Consider the following 17,135-nt stretch of genomic DNA (forward strand, 5'->3'; position numbering starts at 1 on the left):
TATGGAGCGGGGGCTGTACCAAGCGCACATTCCTTCCCAATGCTGAGGCGATCATTCGGAAGATGGGTGTGAAGAGAGACAAGCTTTGTCGACTAAAAAACAAGGCAGGATATGCAAGAATACTAATCACTGGCGACAGTTATGCTCTCTTACTATTGAGACTCCTACATTGCGATTTTTTTGAAGACTTTGAAACTAAAGGAAAGCAGTGACAAAAGAAACAGGCACAGGCGGGGTTTGAACCCACGATCTTCGGTTTACGAGACAGACGCGTTACCACTTGGCCACCGTCCCTTTGAGTAAACGGGGGAATAATGTTGTTCAAATTATTTTTTTCTGAATGTGGTTTACATCGCCTGGAGGCAGCAACAACAATAAAAGGGATACTTAACAAGGAGATACGCAGTAGCAGTGCGACTCCAACAGATGCTCCTGAAGAGACTGGAGGTTTAAGTCAGCTCCTTAGAACGCTCGGCCGCGTTACTCTCAACAGCGGCTCTTTAGCTCTTGTTGTTTGACCTAGTGGTTTTATAACGCGTGGAAACGACCGCAACTTCGTTTTCTGAGATGCTTTCTCTCACGTGGTGAAATCTCGACCTCTTTGGCATCTCTGGCTTTAGTTCTTCTGTAGAGCAGGCTTTCACACCTCTGCTTATAGTGCCCTTGAAGTCATTTTATTTTTACAGGAAGACGCATTCCCTAATGACCTCTCCTGTTTTAGAAATGCTTTATAAGGCGTGTTTGATTCAACGGACAAACAGTATACTAATTGTACAATGCAGATCTATGCGGCATTCGTACTGGATTTGACTGGGATTCGGAAATACTTCTTGCAAAGGTATTCAGACTTTCTAGAACCTATAATACAACCACAGACCTGAAACTCCCTAGCTTCCAATCTCTGATGTTGCTGTCCTTAAACTCGGACGTGATGTTCTGCAGACGTGCAGTGTCTCTTTACTCTCGTTGTTTTCAAAACGACCTCCATTGTCAGGCGCAGTTGAAGTGGAACTGACCTGACTGCACAGGAAAGTACGGAATGATAAAATGTTTCTACGGCACAAAATGTCCCTTCAGACCCTCGTCATGTCTCTTTGAGGAACGGGCAGGTAGAGAGGTTTAACAGATGCTCATGATGTTTCACACGGGGTGTTACCTGTTGTAGTGTTTCAAAAGATGTGTTAACGGACCACAGATTATCTTGAAAAGATTTGGGTTTGTACTGGCTGGGATTCAAACCCGACTTAATTATTTGGAAGGCACCTGTAGCACCAACACACTTCCGAGAAGCACCTGCAAATAATCACAATCCTCTCTCTCACCTACAAAGTTAAGGAGACACAGACGTCCAATGAAAACTAATTTTAATTCACTCAAGGCTCCACTCTTTTGTTGTGATGTCATTTTAATTAATATTAGCTTTGATAAGGTGTCGTTTTTGCCTCTTAAAGTAAAAGTCTGCTCCTTCCTTCCTGGTATAGAAATAACATGTTCCATCTTTGTTTAAAAACACCACTAAAAGTAAATTATTCAGCTCTAACGCCTGTGTGCATTGACAAGACATCTCAAAAGGACTTATCAAATAAGAACACGATCCTTCCTGTTACCATTCCTGTGGTTGGGGCGTTACAACATTTGCAGACAGGGCTTTATCACTCGAGTTGTACAGAACAAGTGTGCATCGGTCCATGAAAATCATCAGTAGTGCTGTTTTTCTATGCATAGTTTAATCAAGAGCACATAAAAGATGTAAAAAGCTTTCAAATAAAACAGAATTGAAAGACAGTCGAGTAAGGAGGTAGAAAAAAAGCACTCCCCCGTCTGGGAATTAACCACCGTCGCACGTGTGACTGGATACAAAAATAATATATTAATTTTTGCCCAGTCTCTTGAAGCTTCAATGCGATTATTTTTCCTTCCTTATTTCTTCATTCCCATTAATTTACTCTGTAGTAGAGGAAACGCGAAAGTAGGAAACTGCAGGCATTCTTCATGAATGGTGGATTGTGATCAGTGAGCATCTGCACATCTCTAAGTCTGTTCCACTACCTTTTCCATCGGGGATGTAGCTCAGTGGTAGAGCGCATGCTTCGCATGTATGAGGTCCCGGGTTCAATCCCTGGCATCTCCAGGTGCTTTATATTACAGTACTCACATTGCAATCTTCTGTTGAGTGAGAACTCTTTGCTCGTGTTCAGAGAGAGCCAGGTTTACACAATTAAACTCGACGTGCCGCAGAGTTGCGCTGCTGTTTTAAATGTACCTCATTTAGTTCTGTTAAATCCTAAATTATTTGAACTAGTAATTTAGTTCAAATTCAGGAAATCCAGAGATTGCTTCACACTTGTCGTGACTGTTGCAGAAAACACCTGTTGAATCTCACCCGGGATTTCTTGAGAGATCATTCAGCGAGCGAATCCTCCTTCTGAACTCCGCACTAAACTGAAAGCTTCACGAACTCCTCACTGCGTGTCCTGTACTGTTACAAATGCTCTCGTCTAGATGTGAAGCACAGCCATAAACACACTTTGAACTTTTTCCGTTTGTTTAGGTAAATGCAAAAGAGCATGACAAGTATTGATCGAATAAAATATCCATGGCACAACTCGAGAAAGTACTGAAGGACTACACATCGACTTTTGATGATTACAAGAGATTCAAGAAACACAACCGTCCGCACCTGGGTTTGGATCCTGAACGCTAGAGTTAAAAGAACATAAGCGACGGATATGACCTATAAACTCTCTTAATTGTCTTATAGTTTATGAAATAAAACAATTTCTTAATAATTTCTTACTGTTGATAGACGATTTATTGAATTTTAACAAAATCACAATTACAAACTTTTTCGGTTAAACTGTTATTCACATACTCTAACGTAAATAAACGTTAGTGTCTTCCGGTGTGTGAGCCAATTTCTCCAAAAAATATTTGTTAGTCTGTCAGGAGGCTGTGCAAGGTGTTAAGAAATAGAATTTCTAAAAGACAGGCTCCCTAAGCTTAACATCAAGGCAGAAAAAATGCTGTTTTCTCTACAGAAATGCTCTTTAAATTTCAGCACTGTTGCAACTCCCTTTATAAAGGGTGTGCACACATATACAACCAAGGCATTGAAAGTTTTTTTTTTAATTATTGTTCCAAAAAATTTTCCATTTGTTTTCTTTTTAATGTTGTTGATTAAAAGATTGTATTAAATGTGAAAAAAAATCTGAATGTGAAAAAAGGTCAAAATGCTATTGAAAAAATCAGTAATGTGAGGAAAGATTAATTGCGGGAGCCCCTTACCTCCCCATGTCATGCTGTATTTCTCACTCATTCTACTGGGAGTGGTGCCGTCGCTTCTGGATAAAGTCTGTCAGTGGTCATTCCAGACGGGTCAGGTATGACTGCTCTTCGGCACAAGAGACACGTAACTTGCGAGGATCCCGACAGTGTCGACTTTCTTTCAGAGCCCGTATAGCTCAGTCGGTAGAGCATCAGACTTTTAATCTGAGGGCCCAGGGTTCAACTCCCTGTTCGGGCGGTTGTACTGTTCTTAAGTCTATTGTGAATGTCATTCTAAATAGTCTTTTATCTTTCACTCTTCTAGCTTTACTGTGGTTATTTTAAATGTCCATTGCTTGTATTTTCTTTAGTGTTTCATTTCACAAACCGAAAATGTTCAAGTAGATCATGTTACTACACTCCACATAGATAATCTAATTGAAATCACAGTAGAGTACAGGACACGCAGTGAGGAGCTCACACAGTGAGTACTCTTGAATACGGCAAGAGGAAAGGCACACTGCACATCTGCAGAACATCACGTCCGAGTTCACAGCGACAGCAGAGGTTGGAAGCGAAGTAGTTTTTTATTACTCGCTCGCTGAACGATCTCTCAAGAAACCTCGGTTGAGATTTAACGGGTGTCTAATAATCACGTTCAAAAAGGTGACGATAAGTTTTGTTTTTAACTAGGTAGCCTTAATGGCAACACGGTGTGAGTAGATATTAAAGCAGCTGCAGACAGAGTACCCGTAATGGCAACACATTTCTGCTTTGAGTTCGGCTTTTCTTATTTCTTCTGCAGAACCAGTGGTATCGGAATATACTGATCCGCATAAGAAGGCTTTCGGGTTCTGATCATTTTTATTGAGCGCTGCTCTAAACTTTACATTTGCTCGGGCTAGTTTTCCCCATGAAAAAAGGACATATCCCTAATTACATGATTTCACTTTTCTTATCAACGAGTAGAAATAAAATATATACTTCATTATAAGTACCACAGGCAAGATGGCTGGTGGTCTAAGGCATTGCGTTCAGATCGCAGTTACCCCTGGAGACGTTTGTTAAAATCTCACTTCTAATAAAGAGGTCTTTCTCGTTAGAGTAGAAACGATAGAAGCCTTAAGCGGGGAAAAAAATCACAACATCTCGTTTTCACGTGTTCAATGTTAACTGTCTCAGTGGTTGCCTCGGTGATTGATGGCTCTTCTCCCTCGCAGGGTGACGGCAAACTTCTTCAGAGAGGGAGTCTCCCACGCACGGCTTTTCTTTATCAAGAGCTGAGACAACAGAAACAGACTTCAAACTGACATGAATTACTTCTTGAGCGTTTATGATCGTCTTTAAAAGCTGAGAGCAGGTGAAAAAGTCTTTGGAAATGAGGAAATGACTGCTGACAGTAAACAGAGCTGACGCTCAGCTGCAGACAAGCGCTCCTCGTTAGTATAGTGCTGAGTACCCCCGCTTGTTGTGCGGGAGACTGGGGTACGTTTCTGTGACAGGGCGCTGGTTTAATTTTTTAACAACCTGACTTTACTTAAAAAGTGTGTACTGTATACTACGTTTCGGACTAGTTACTGCGGTAGAATATGGAGATCATCTCCAGCTTTGAGCTCAACTGCAACAAGAAGTCATGCTAAATGTAGTATTGTGAGTAGACATCGTGAGACAACAGAACGAGAGAGTAGAAGGCGGGAATATAAGGTGTAAGGGCGTGATCTGTGTAGTTAATAAAATAGTTAAAATAATATAAAAACGTCTCTTTATTAAGATACACAACATTTATGGCGACGAGAGATGAGTGCTTGACGGACTCAAAGCGAGCAGAACACTGCAGATTTTAGTTCTCTTGCTGGTAGAAACGAGCTTCTGAATTTTCGCACTTTTCGTTTAGCTTGCGCCATGGAAGATATGGCAACCGCGCCGAGAAGCTTTGCTTATGCCCAGCTTTTTCCACCGCTTCTACTGAACCTCGGAGCTGCAGGAGGAAGGGCTGACTTTAGAAAGAGCTCTTAAAGTCGCTAGAATTCATGAAGCAGCTCAAGCAGAATCAAGAATGCTTTCTGACCACAGTGACAAAGTGACACTGAACGGGGCGCTCGCTCAAACTTTACAAACAAAAGCCGAGCAGCAGGACGCAGTCATGCTAGAGATATAGAAGAACAGGGGACGGCTGACATTACATGTTACAGGTGCGGACTAACAACGCACAAAGCAGATGAATGCGGAGCGTGAACAGCAAAATGTCTACACTGTAAGAAAACAGGACATTATGCACACGTCTGCAGAACATCACGTCCGAGTTTAAGGACAGCAACATCAGAGATTGGAAGCTAGGGAGTTTCAGGTCTGTGGTTGTAATATAGGTTCTAGAAAGTCTGAATACCTTTGCAAGAAGTATTTCAGAATCCCAGTCAAATCCAGTACGAATGCCGCGTAGATCTGCATTGTACAATTAGTATACTGTTTGTCCGTTGAATCAAACACGACTTATGAAGCATTTCTAAAACAGGAGAGATCGTTAGGGAATGCGTCTTCCTGTAAAAATAAAATGACTTCAAGGGCACTATAAGCAGAGGTGTGAAAGCCTGCTCTACTGAAGAACTATAGCCAGAGATGCCAAAGAGGTCGAGATTTCACCACGTGAGAGAAAGCATCTCAGAAAACGAAGTTGCGGTCGTTTCCACGCGTTATAAGTTCCAAGATGGCGCCGTGTTAGTGGCAGCCTGCTACAGCAGCTCTGTGTCTTTTTGTTGTCTTTTTGTTTCTTTCAGTTAGTTAATGCTAGTGTGTTAGTGTTTTTTCTTCATACCTTTGCCGGCAACTAGATTTGCGATCACAACATGATGGATACTAGGAAGCTGAGAAACTTTTTCTTGTTTTTTCTGATACTTGGACCTCTGTGGCTATCGAGTTGCAATGCTGATAGCCACAGAAGCATTGTCTACACGCGGGACCAGCTGATCGCGCTAGCGCGTCCGGCTCTACTCACTGGAGAGAAGCCATCGGTGCCGGAGGAGCTGAGGAGGAGAAGCCGAGGCTGTAGGGCTGGTGCGACGCGAAAGGCGAAGAGAAGGAGATTTAAACCCTACCTTCCTTCGATCATCATGGGAAATGTGAGGTCCTTAGTGAACAAGATGGACGAACTGGGAGCATTGGTGAGAAGCCAGAGGGAGTATCGTGAATGCAGTATCATGTGTTTCACCGAGACGTGGCTGCAGGAACTTATTCCGGACTCGAACGTTACCATCGGCGGCTTTCAGACGGTGCGGGCGGACAGAAACACCGAGAGCGGTAAGAGGAAAGGAGGGGGGCTCGCGGTGCTTGTAAACAACAGATGGTGTAATCCTGGACATACTCATGTTAAGGAGCGCGTCTGCAACCCGGACATCGAACTGGTAGCCGTAGGACTGCGTCCGTACTATCTGCCGCGGGAGTTTACATGCGCCATCTTTGTTGTTGTTTACATTCCACCTACGGCAAATGCAGAGGTAGCGTGTGACGTCATAAACACAGTCACAGCCAGGCTACAAACAAAGCACCCAAGCGCTTTTATAGCTATTTCAGGGGACTTTAACCACGTATCTATTTCCACCACTCTGCCTACTTTCCACCAGTTTGTTAAGTGCCCGACCAGAGAAAACAAAACACTGGACTTATTATATGCCAATGCTAAGGATGCATATAGTTCCACAGCCCTTCCCCCCCTTGGCAGATCAGATCACAACCTTGTCTTGCTTACACCACTGTACACGCCTATTGTCCAGCGCCAACCTGTGACCATGAGGACTGTGAGGAGATGGTCTCAGGAGGCTATGGAGGATCTACGTGGTGCTTTGGAGGCCACCGACTGGGATGTGCTGTGCGAACCACATGGGGACGACATAGACAGTATGGTGGACTGTGTCACTGACTATATTAACTTCTGCGTAGATAACACCATCCCCACCAAAGACGTACACTGCTTTTCCAATAACAAACCCTGGATCACCAGCGACCTGAAGGCTCTTCTGAATGACAAGAAGAGAGCCTTTAGGAGGGGAGATAAGGAAGAGGTCAAGCGTGTACAGAGGGAGCTAAAGCAGAAGTTAAGAGAGAGCAAGGACGCATACAGAAAGAAGATAGAGGACAAGCTGCAAAGGAATAGGGTGAGAGATGTATGGAGCAGCATGAGAGAGATCACTGGCTTCAAACAGGCTGGGGGTGCAACAGAAGGGAACCTGGAGATGGCCAACGAGTTGAACCAGTTCTTTAACAGGTTTGATTCTGGGTCCTCTGTGGCGCAACACCCATCCCCCCACTGCCACACGCTCCCTAACCCTTCACAGCTGCGACTGCCCAATACCTCCTCCATCCCCCCACAAACATGGCCGCCTACAGCCACAACCCCCGACGGCTACTCACCCACCCATCCCCCACAGCTGCCACTCTCCAACACCTCCGCCATTAACACCTGCAGCACTGAAAGCAGTATGAGCACCATCCCCCAGGCCAGGCTGACCATCACAGCTGACCAGGTGAAGAAGGAGCTGAAGAGGCTGCACGAGGGTAAGGCCACAGGACCAGATAACATCTGCCCCAGAGTTCTGAGGGCCTGTGCTGATCAGCTGAGCGGAGTGCTCCAGCGACTGTTCAACCTGAGCCTGCGCTTGGAAAGAGTCCCGGTGCTCTGGAAGACATCATGCCTGGTCCCGGTACCAAAGAAAGGGCGCCCCTCTGTCCTCAACGACTACAGACCAGTTGCACTGACTTCTCACATCATGAAGACACTGGAGAGGCTGGTCTTATCCCACCTGAGACCCCTGGTCAGCTCATCACTGGACACCCTACAGTTTGCCTACCAGCCCAGTGTTGGTGTGGAGGATGCGATCATCTACATGCTGCAAAGGGCCTACTCACACCTGGACAGGGCTGGCAACACTGTAAGGATCATGTTTTTCGACTTCTCCAGTGCCTTCAATACCATCCAGCCCTTACTTCTAAGGAGGAAGCTGGAGGAGATGCAAGTCGATGCCTCCACGACCTCGTGGATCACTGACTACCTGACAGGCAGACCACAGTCTGTGAGACTTCAGAACTGTGTGTCTGAACAGGTAGTGAGTAACACAGGGGCACCTCAAGGGACAGTTCTTTCTCCATTCCTCTTCACCCTCTATACTTCGGACTTTTAGTACAACTCAAAGTCATGCCACCTGCAGAAGTTCTCAGATGACTCTGCAATTGTGGGATGTATCAAGGGTGAGCAGGAGGAGGAGTACAGAGGACTGGTCAGCAGCTTTGTGGAGTGGTGTGGGGTGAACCACTTGGAACTGAATGTGACGAAGACAAAGGAACTGGTGGTAGATTTCAGGAGGAAAAAGGTCAAACCTACTCCTGTCTACATCCATGGGAGTGGCGTGGAGATGGTGGACTCGTACAAGTACCTGGGAGTGCACATCGACGATAGACTGGAATGGTCTAAGAACATCGAGGCCATCTATAAGAAGGGACAGAGCCGACTCTACTTCTTGAGGAGGCTCAGGTCCTTCAATGTGTGTAGTAAGATGCTACACATGTTCTATCAGTCGGTGGTAGCGAGTGCCATTTTCTACGCAGTGGTGTGCTGGGGCTCTGGGATTAGAGCAGTAGATTCCAAAAGGCTGAACAAGCTCATCAGGAGAGCAAGCTCTGTCATTGGGTTTGACCTGGACTCCTTGGAGGTAGTGGCTGAGAGGAGAATGAGGTCCAAACTAGAGGCCATCATGGACAACTTCTCCCATCCCCTCTTTGACAGGCTGGCAGGAATGAAGAGCACGTTCAGCAATAGACTGATTCATCCACGGTGCGACAGGGAGCGCTACAGGAGGTCATTCTTGCCGTCTGCCATAAGACTGTACAACGCATCCACCTTGCGTCTTGGCAGAGGCAACATCGACAGTGACCTGTTTCTGGACTAAACGCATCTACACATCTACTGCTATATCTGTTCTCTTTCTTTTTCTTTTTCTTTTTCCCGTTTACAACCACTTTTTGTGCAATATATGCCAGGGACCTGTGCAATACATTTATATTTATATCTATAGTTACATCTATATTTATATTCATATGTGTGATATGAGTGTGATACGATTTTCTGTGTACTGTTCTGTTCTAGTTTGTTCTTGTGCGTCCGGACTGTGAGTAACTCTTGTATTGTATTGTATGTATTGTACTATTATTATATAATTCGTTACACTGTGGCTGTGTTGTGTGTGTTAAGCTGCTGTTGCACTGCAATTTCCCTCACGGGATCAATAAAGTATCTATCTATCTATCTATCTTATAAAACCACTAGGTCAAACAACAAGAGCTGAAGAGCCGCTGTTGAGAGTAACGCGGCCGAGCGCTCTAAGGAGCTGGCTTAAACCTCCAGTCTCTTCAGGAGCATCTGTTGGAGTCGCACTGCTACTGCGTAGCTCCTTGTTAAGTATCCCTTTTATTGTTGTTGCTGCCTCCAGGCGATGTAAACCAGATTCAGAAAAAAAATAATTTGAACAACATTATTCCCATGTTTGTTTGAAGGCGCGGTGGCCAAGTGGTAAGGCATCTGTCTCGTAAACCGAAGATCGTGGGCTCAAACCCCACCTGTGCCTGTTTCATTTGTCACTGCTTTCCTTTAGTTTCAAAGTCTTCAAAAAACTCGCAATGTAGGAGTCTCAATAGTAAGAGAACGTAACTGTCGCCAGTGATTAGTATTCTTGCATAACCTGCCTTGTTTTTTAGTCGACAAAGCTTGTTTCTCTTCACACCCATCTTCCGAATGATCACCTCAGCATTGGGAAGGAACGTGCGCTTGGTACAGCCCCGCACTCCATGGTCTGATCACAAACAGATCGGGTGAGCTGTCAGTCCAGGTTAGAAGTAACGTTCGAAAGCACTAAAAATCTGACTTAGGAACGAGAAGACCGTGTTTTTTTAAACGAGTAAACGATAAAATAATATACTGCCTGCAAGACTATGTCAAGTTCAAGTTCAAGTTTATTGTCATTATACTTATACACAGGTATATGGTATAACGAAATGCTATTTAGCTAGCTCTCGGACATAAGTAGTACAAAGAAAAAAACACAACAACACAACAACAATACAATTGTATTACAAAAGAAAGACAGAGACAACAGCCGATGTGCAAAAAACAACAACAGGCAGTGTGCAAAACAACAAAAAGGTAACAGGTTATGTGCAAAAACATGTATCAAAAGAATGAAATAAAGGGATAGAAATTATGGGGAGTGAGCTTTTGACATGTATGGTAGAGGTAGATTTTCAATGTGTGTTTGGGTTTTTGGTAAGAAAGAAGGCACTGTGAGGTTCAGATCATAGGTGAGAGTGAGAGAGGCTGGGAGTTTAATAGTTTGATAGTGCGGGGGTAAAAACTGTTTCTGAGTCTGGTAGTCCGGACCCGAATGCTCCGGTACCGTTTTCCATGTCATGCTAAACGCCACAAATTTTGTTCGTCCAGTCGTATCAATCGTCCTAAAGTTACGGAAAATCGGATGCAACTGGTGCAATCAGCACCCATTTCTTCAGGATAGTCGAGCGTTTTAAAACAGCAAATTCACAGATTCGTGTCTTTTAAGCTTTGTGTTTCGCTCTCCAAATAGAGGCACGGGTTCAAATCCCACTCCCGACAGTCAGGCGTTTTACCCTGTCTTTTTTACCTGCCTTTACACTGTTTCAGTCTTGTTGTGCTCGCTGACAATCACAGTACGAGGAAAACGGAGAAACTACTTAGCAAAAACATAACTGACAGAAAAAAGCTTCGTAAACACGTGAATGTGATTAGCAGCAGTAAGGTATGCATTCAAATGTTTAAGGCTGATTTATAAAAGCAGCAGAAGAAAGGTGCAGCCTTTGTGAGAATTCGCGGGTTTTTATGCTGCTTGGACTTCTTTCAAGCCTATGAAGTGACCCCCGTTTTATTTTCATTTTCAAACTTCAGAACCGAATAACAAAAAGGTTTCATGTGTGACAGCATTCCGTTGCAAATACCGTTTCCACGATGTATTCAGCGACGGGAATGAAATATTTTAGTGCTGGCTCAAATGCGAGGAATTTCCGAAAAGCCTGGAAAAGCAACGCTTGCAGTAAATGACAAATTTAAAGCGTATAGTCAGTATGAACAGAACAACGTAATGCTCTGTAAAAACGATCTGAAGCCGCAATTGCTCTTTTATCTCGGGCAGTTCATTCCGATACGATGTTTCCGCAGAATAAATGAAATGCCGAACTCCAAACATGTTGTTGCCATTATTGTTACTCCTGCTGCTGTAGTTTTAAGCTTTAATCAGTGGGTATGTAATGTTGTAAAGGGGCTGGACTACTTTGTTCAGTCCAAATTCCATTATGTGAATTTATGCTTTTTTAATATAAGCATTAACAATACAATGCGTGCTCAAAAACCATTACTTATTAGCTTAAGAAGCGGCAGTGTTTTGACAAAGTGTGGTATTCGAACAGTAAATGCTGAAGTGTTTAATACTTGCTTGTGAGCAGATCTCCCTCTGTTTAGACAAACTCTTGTTTGGCCGATGATTTCAGATCAAAATCTGAATCAAGTGGAAAGAAAGCTGAATTACGCAAAGGTCATATAAGGCACTGGGTATCACTGTTACGCCATCAGGTCCTGCTAGGAGGATTGGGGGGATCAAATTGACACAGAGGGACCCAATGTGGGGGCTGAACCCACAGTTCTGAGATTAAGAGATTCATGCTCTATTGACTGCGCCTGTATAACTCTTGTGCTACAGCAGTAATGTTTCTGGGTGTGGATGGACATGACATAATAGGCTGACAGCAGGAACACGTGGCCCACAGGCAGTGACAGTATCGCTATCACATTTGGCTGCAGTATATTGTGTTGAGAGCAGCAATAACTTTCCTGCAGAGATGGGAGTGCCTTTAATACAGCTCTTTCAATCGGACAGAGTAACAGGAACGGACCAAAAGTTTCTGCTGTGGATCCATCTCCACGTGGGGGAAAGAGACAGTAAAATAGCGATGAAGAAACAGAAAGAATTGTGCTCTCTGCAAAGTAGGAGAGAGGTGGTCAGACACATAAAACAGCTTGGTGATAATTTGCAGCGACAGTTTTATGTTATTTAGTACAAGGATTTCTCGTCATGTGACTTAAGATGTGTAATTTGTATGTTGGTTGTATGAGAACAGTTTCTTCTAAAGTCCTGTCAATTGACAGTGGAGAGCTAGCTGGTGCACATCTTCAAGAAGACTCTCTTTAAGGCGATTACAAGTTTCTTGAACAAATCTGTGTCATATTTTTAAAATAATTTAGCTAATGAGCAACGAGAGTATAAATGAATTCTCCCACCCTCCATTCAAAGATAAAACTCCATGTGCGAGTCTAAGTTTCCTTGGAGCTACTGATGTTCGTCATTATTGGACATTCCCGGTGATATTGACTAAGGAGCTCAAATTTTACGTGTTGTAGTTCAACATGTACAAAATATTCGTATCCCCTGCAAATATCGGCAAGGTCAGTGATATTCTCAACAATGTGTGCTATTGCAATTCGTGCAATTCATGCCATACTTTTTCCCAATGTATTCTGACATGCCAAGATCAGAGGGTCATATTTAAAAAAACTGGTGCATTAAAATGTTTTGTACTTCAGGATTTTGATAGTCTGTTACATTGTCTTTCACACGTCGGTGTCAGAACTGTGAGACATTTTCATAATTGGGGGGGAAGGCCGTAGCAATAAGCAGAAAGTACAATCACCTTTTCCCAGTGTAAGTCCGTGTTATGGTGAGTTTTCAAAATTGGTTTGCGATTTTCTGAAATATATTCCATACAAAAATATAATTTGGACAGTCGCTATTTATTTGGATATTCCCTTTCACTGAGGATGTCTACAGTATTCCAGCCGGATTAGTACTGATCGAAGAGATCCATCTACAGGCGAAAGGCGACATAACATCACAGCAGCAGCATTTAAGGTGGAACGAAAAACGCGAAGAAGAAGCTGGCGAATAAGAAGCCAACTTCAGCCTCGTAGCAGACCCTGGGAGGCACGCTCAAAATAATCATCTTTCCCAGTACTTTAGAGTCGTATTTAGAGCGCTTTACTGCAATTTTATGTGATCGATGGAAGATGTGAAGCCATCGAGCCTGTACTGCGATTCACATTGAAATTGAAGCCATTTCTCATGCTTTCTCTCAGTTTCGGGGCTGCAATTGCGTGTAAAGGAGGCGACTTGAAAATGAAACATGCAATCACCTTATAGAGGGTCTTCACGACGGGGTGCATCAGCTAGTTCTCCATTATTGTCAATTTACTGGACTTCTGAAGAAACCTATCGACATCGAAAATACAAACTGCACAGCTTAAGGCACATGAAGAGATCCGTGTGCTGATTGACTCAAAAATGTCCCTACAAATAATCCGCCGGGTTGATTTACTTGTCCGACCACCTCCCTCCGTCCCTCTTTGCTGTTAGCACAATTCTTTCAGTTTCTTTTCTTGTATTTTCCTTGCTATTTTACTGTTGCTTTTCCCCATGAGGAGATGGATCCACAACCGAAACCGTTTTCACCCTGTGTTTCTGCAGCGTCAGTCTGTATGAGGAGCACAACTTGCTCAGCTCCAGTGGCGCAATCGGTCAGCGTGCGGTACTTATACAGCAGTGCACAGCGGAGTCATGTCGAGGTTGTGAGTTCAAGCCTCACCTGGCGCAGTGTCTTCAGCTACTGAAAGCAACTGTCGAGTTTAGATACTCTTAGGTATTTGATGGAGATAAATTAACATCAAACGAACAAGTAAAGGTAAAGGTTTATTTCGAGTCACAATCAAAGAAGGCTCCACAGCTGAAACATTGTGTTTCCTTCTCCTTTCAGCATGGAATGTGTACCTCCAGTTGACCTGCACACAAATATATGAGAGAGGTCTACTGAGGTGAGTGGAGCACTGAAGACTTAATAAAGCTCTTGCATTAGATTCTGTTTTTGTTGTTCCCCAGATTTGTTTTTAAATGTTCTTTTTCTTTTGAAGTTGTTGCGTTTGGTTGTTTTTTTATAGTTGTTAGACAACTACAGGGATTTACCTAGGTTCCCGGAAGACTTCTCATTTTGTGTTTGTTGTGTTTTTGGGTTACAACTATTTTTTTTCTGTTAATAGGACCCCACGAATTACTCTGGGACTAGTTAACTTTAGTTCTTACATTGTACCTGAAATGACCTCAATAACTACTACTCTGTTTCCCTTTTTTTTTAAAAAAAGGCAAAACTGATGTTTGTTTCTCCTTGTTGCTGATTGGTAGCTACAACGGGTCAGTTGCAACAAACTTGGCCTCTGAAATTTGTCAGCAGCTCTGTACTGAACCTGTTCTCAATTGCAACAAACCTAAAATAACAGCTGCTGCCCATTAGATGTTACTGAAGTAGCAGACTAAGCGGAACAATAGATTACATTAGAACTGTCCTGAATGTAGTGGAAATAATATCGTCATTAAGTAATGAACTGATGCACCACTTGTTTGAAAATTATTTTTATATTTAACTAAAATTGCTTTCCAGACACTACAATTATTCACAAGGTATTTTATCAATACATATTTTATTAATAAAAGCGTGATATCTAAATAATAAAGTTTAATGTTAATTTAACATTAGTACTTTAGTAGCTGTATTATGCTTTTGTGAATTTCCAGGTATCCCGGTGGAGAGAACTGAAATTAAGGAAATACATATTTAAAGGGGTGTAAGTCTTAAATGAGTTCTGTTACATCTGGGTGTTAATTGAATAGATTTGTTGTATTATTTAATTTGATTTGACTCTACACTTCTGTTTCTCATGAGATAATATTGGGGATTTGCAGATACAGATAATAAGTTGTACTATACAGGCAAATGTATGGTTACCTTAATGAAGAAACTGTTATCATTACCCTTTTCAACATTATTATTTAAGACAGTCTTTCAGAACAGTATTCTCGTATTAGTGGCTATAGTCTAATGATAACGGTGGTGAAACAGGCAAAATGTGTGGAAAGATTTGGAGATGGAACAGGAGACTCATACAGTCGATAGAAAGGTTGGGTAGGATTGCACACACCACCATGCCAGTGCTTAGTATAGTGGTTTAAAAACATAATAAGTGATTTAACAACATCAACTGCACAACTGAGAGCTCAGCTCCACTACTAGTAATACATCGCCCCTTTTTGTCAATTAGATAGATGTGTTTTCAACATGTATTTAATTAGTGCTTCTTTCGTTTTAACTGATTTAAAATAGAATCTCTATAAAACAGATAAATGTGTATGTGTCGCGCTGAAATTCACACACGAGGGAAGCCACACGAGTAAGGAAAGATATCGCGTTTAGGAAGAAATCTAGGATGATGACCCCGCTGAATGGAAACAGCCTCATACATGAGTGGCATGTGCTCTACCACTGAACTGAACTCCCGACAACTACCTGTATCTGCAGCACTTTTAGGAAGAGTGAGGAGTCTACAAGCCCAGAAAACGTGAGGAGAATTCAGAACAGGAGGCTCTTCACCTTTCACTCAGCTTTCGTTGGACGTCTAAGTGAATGACAAATTTTCACTTTTTGATTAAAGAAAATAAAAAACACCTTTCTTCCAGCCAGATTCAAACCAGAGACCGAAGGATTCCTCACTGTTCCCACTATATTCCTCCGCTCTAACAACTGAGTTATCAAAAACACAGGAATCCCACCTTTTGTCATACAAAAAGCACAATGGAGTGCAGTGTTCCTATTTATTTAAATCCCAGTTCAAAATCAAATCTCATTCCCATAGTCCTGATTTGTTTAAATTTAAGCAATTAACCAGGCTTCTACTGTATAAACTTCTAGAGATATTACAAATTGTTTGAAGGGACATCATTTCAGATGGAAATTGACTTTTTTTCTAGTGGGATCACATTAAACCTTTCTATTGGATGGAGAACAGGATCATTGTGAGATTCAAAACACATCTGTCTTTGCTTCTTTCAAGGATGAATGGATTATTGAGATGCAAACATTGGTTCAAATCAAAACAAAATTGTGCTAAATAGTACTTCTGTTTTTATTTTCAGCTACCAAAATTTAGCCTTAGTTGTAAAATTCCATATTAATATTCAATATTAAGTAGATTCAAACATGCACAGTAGAGAAACAGAATAAATGAAGTAAATGTTTCACTAACATTTAAGTGCAACCTATTGATCGTCTTTGGCCAGTGAATTGCATAAGGCACCGCACAACTTTTACTGGAAGAAAAACTGTGTGTTCTGAGTGGCTGCATCTGTATATAATGTTATTCAGATAAGTTTAGGTGGAGGTCAAATTCTAACCTCGTACTTCTGCTTCCCTGCTAATAACAGCTCTCTGGCTACAGAGGGTGCTGGGCACCTCTTTTCTATCCCCTCCCTCCACTGCAACACCACTGCTGCAGGATTTTCTCCCTGGGGAGGGGATGTGAAGACACTGATCTCTTACCAGCACTATGCTTTCCTCAGCCAGGGAAGTTAAACCCGAAGCACTGTGTCACGATTATAGTCCCCCCTCCTTAAGGGTGCTCCAGCCCTTTCACTCAAGACTTTATTCTCTGCACCTGTTTCCCATTCCCAGCCCACCTTAAAAGCCAGGCGCTGACGCTCATCCGGGCTCTGCATCTGATTTCCATATCGTGCGAGTCCGGGACCTGGAAGCGCCTGGTCCCGTTAAGGTTTTAACCTCTGTTCCCGTTCCTGTTCCCCGTCCGCCGGTTCCGACCCGGCCTTCGTGGTTTTTAATTCTTTGTTCTGATGGATCTCCTGGTTTTGGACTTACCCTTGTGTTTTGGATATTCCCTAAGGACTACTCTTTTGGATTGTTCGCCTCGGCCA

General features: G+C 42.8%; 3 non-coding genes across 3 annotated transcripts; all 3 read left to right on the forward strand.

The window, feature by feature from the left end:
• Nucleotides 1–2,059: 2,059 nt before the first annotated feature.
• On the forward strand, nt 2,060–2,131 carry trnaa-cgc (transfer RNA alanine (anticodon CGC)). The gene has a single exon. It is a non-coding gene; the product is annotated as a tRNA-Ala (tRNA).
• A 1,319-nt stretch (nt 2,132–3,450) lies between these two features.
• On the forward strand, nt 3,451–3,523 carry trnak-uuu (transfer RNA lysine (anticodon UUU)). The gene has a single exon. It is a non-coding gene; the product is annotated as a tRNA-Lys (tRNA).
• A 6,280-nt stretch (nt 3,524–9,803) lies between these two features.
• trnat-cgu (transfer RNA threonine (anticodon CGU)) lies at nt 9,804–9,875 on the forward strand. The gene has a single exon. It is a non-coding gene; the product is annotated as a tRNA-Thr (tRNA).
• The last annotated feature ends 7,260 nt before the right edge of the window (nt 9,876–17,135 follow it).

The sequence above is a fragment of the Atractosteus spatula genome, chromosome 10 (genome assembly GCF_055471065.1).
Source record: "Atractosteus spatula isolate fAtrSpa1 chromosome 10, fAtrSpa1.hap1, whole genome shotgun sequence".
NCBI lineage: Eukaryota > Metazoa > Chordata > Actinopteri > Semionotiformes > Lepisosteidae > Atractosteus > Atractosteus spatula.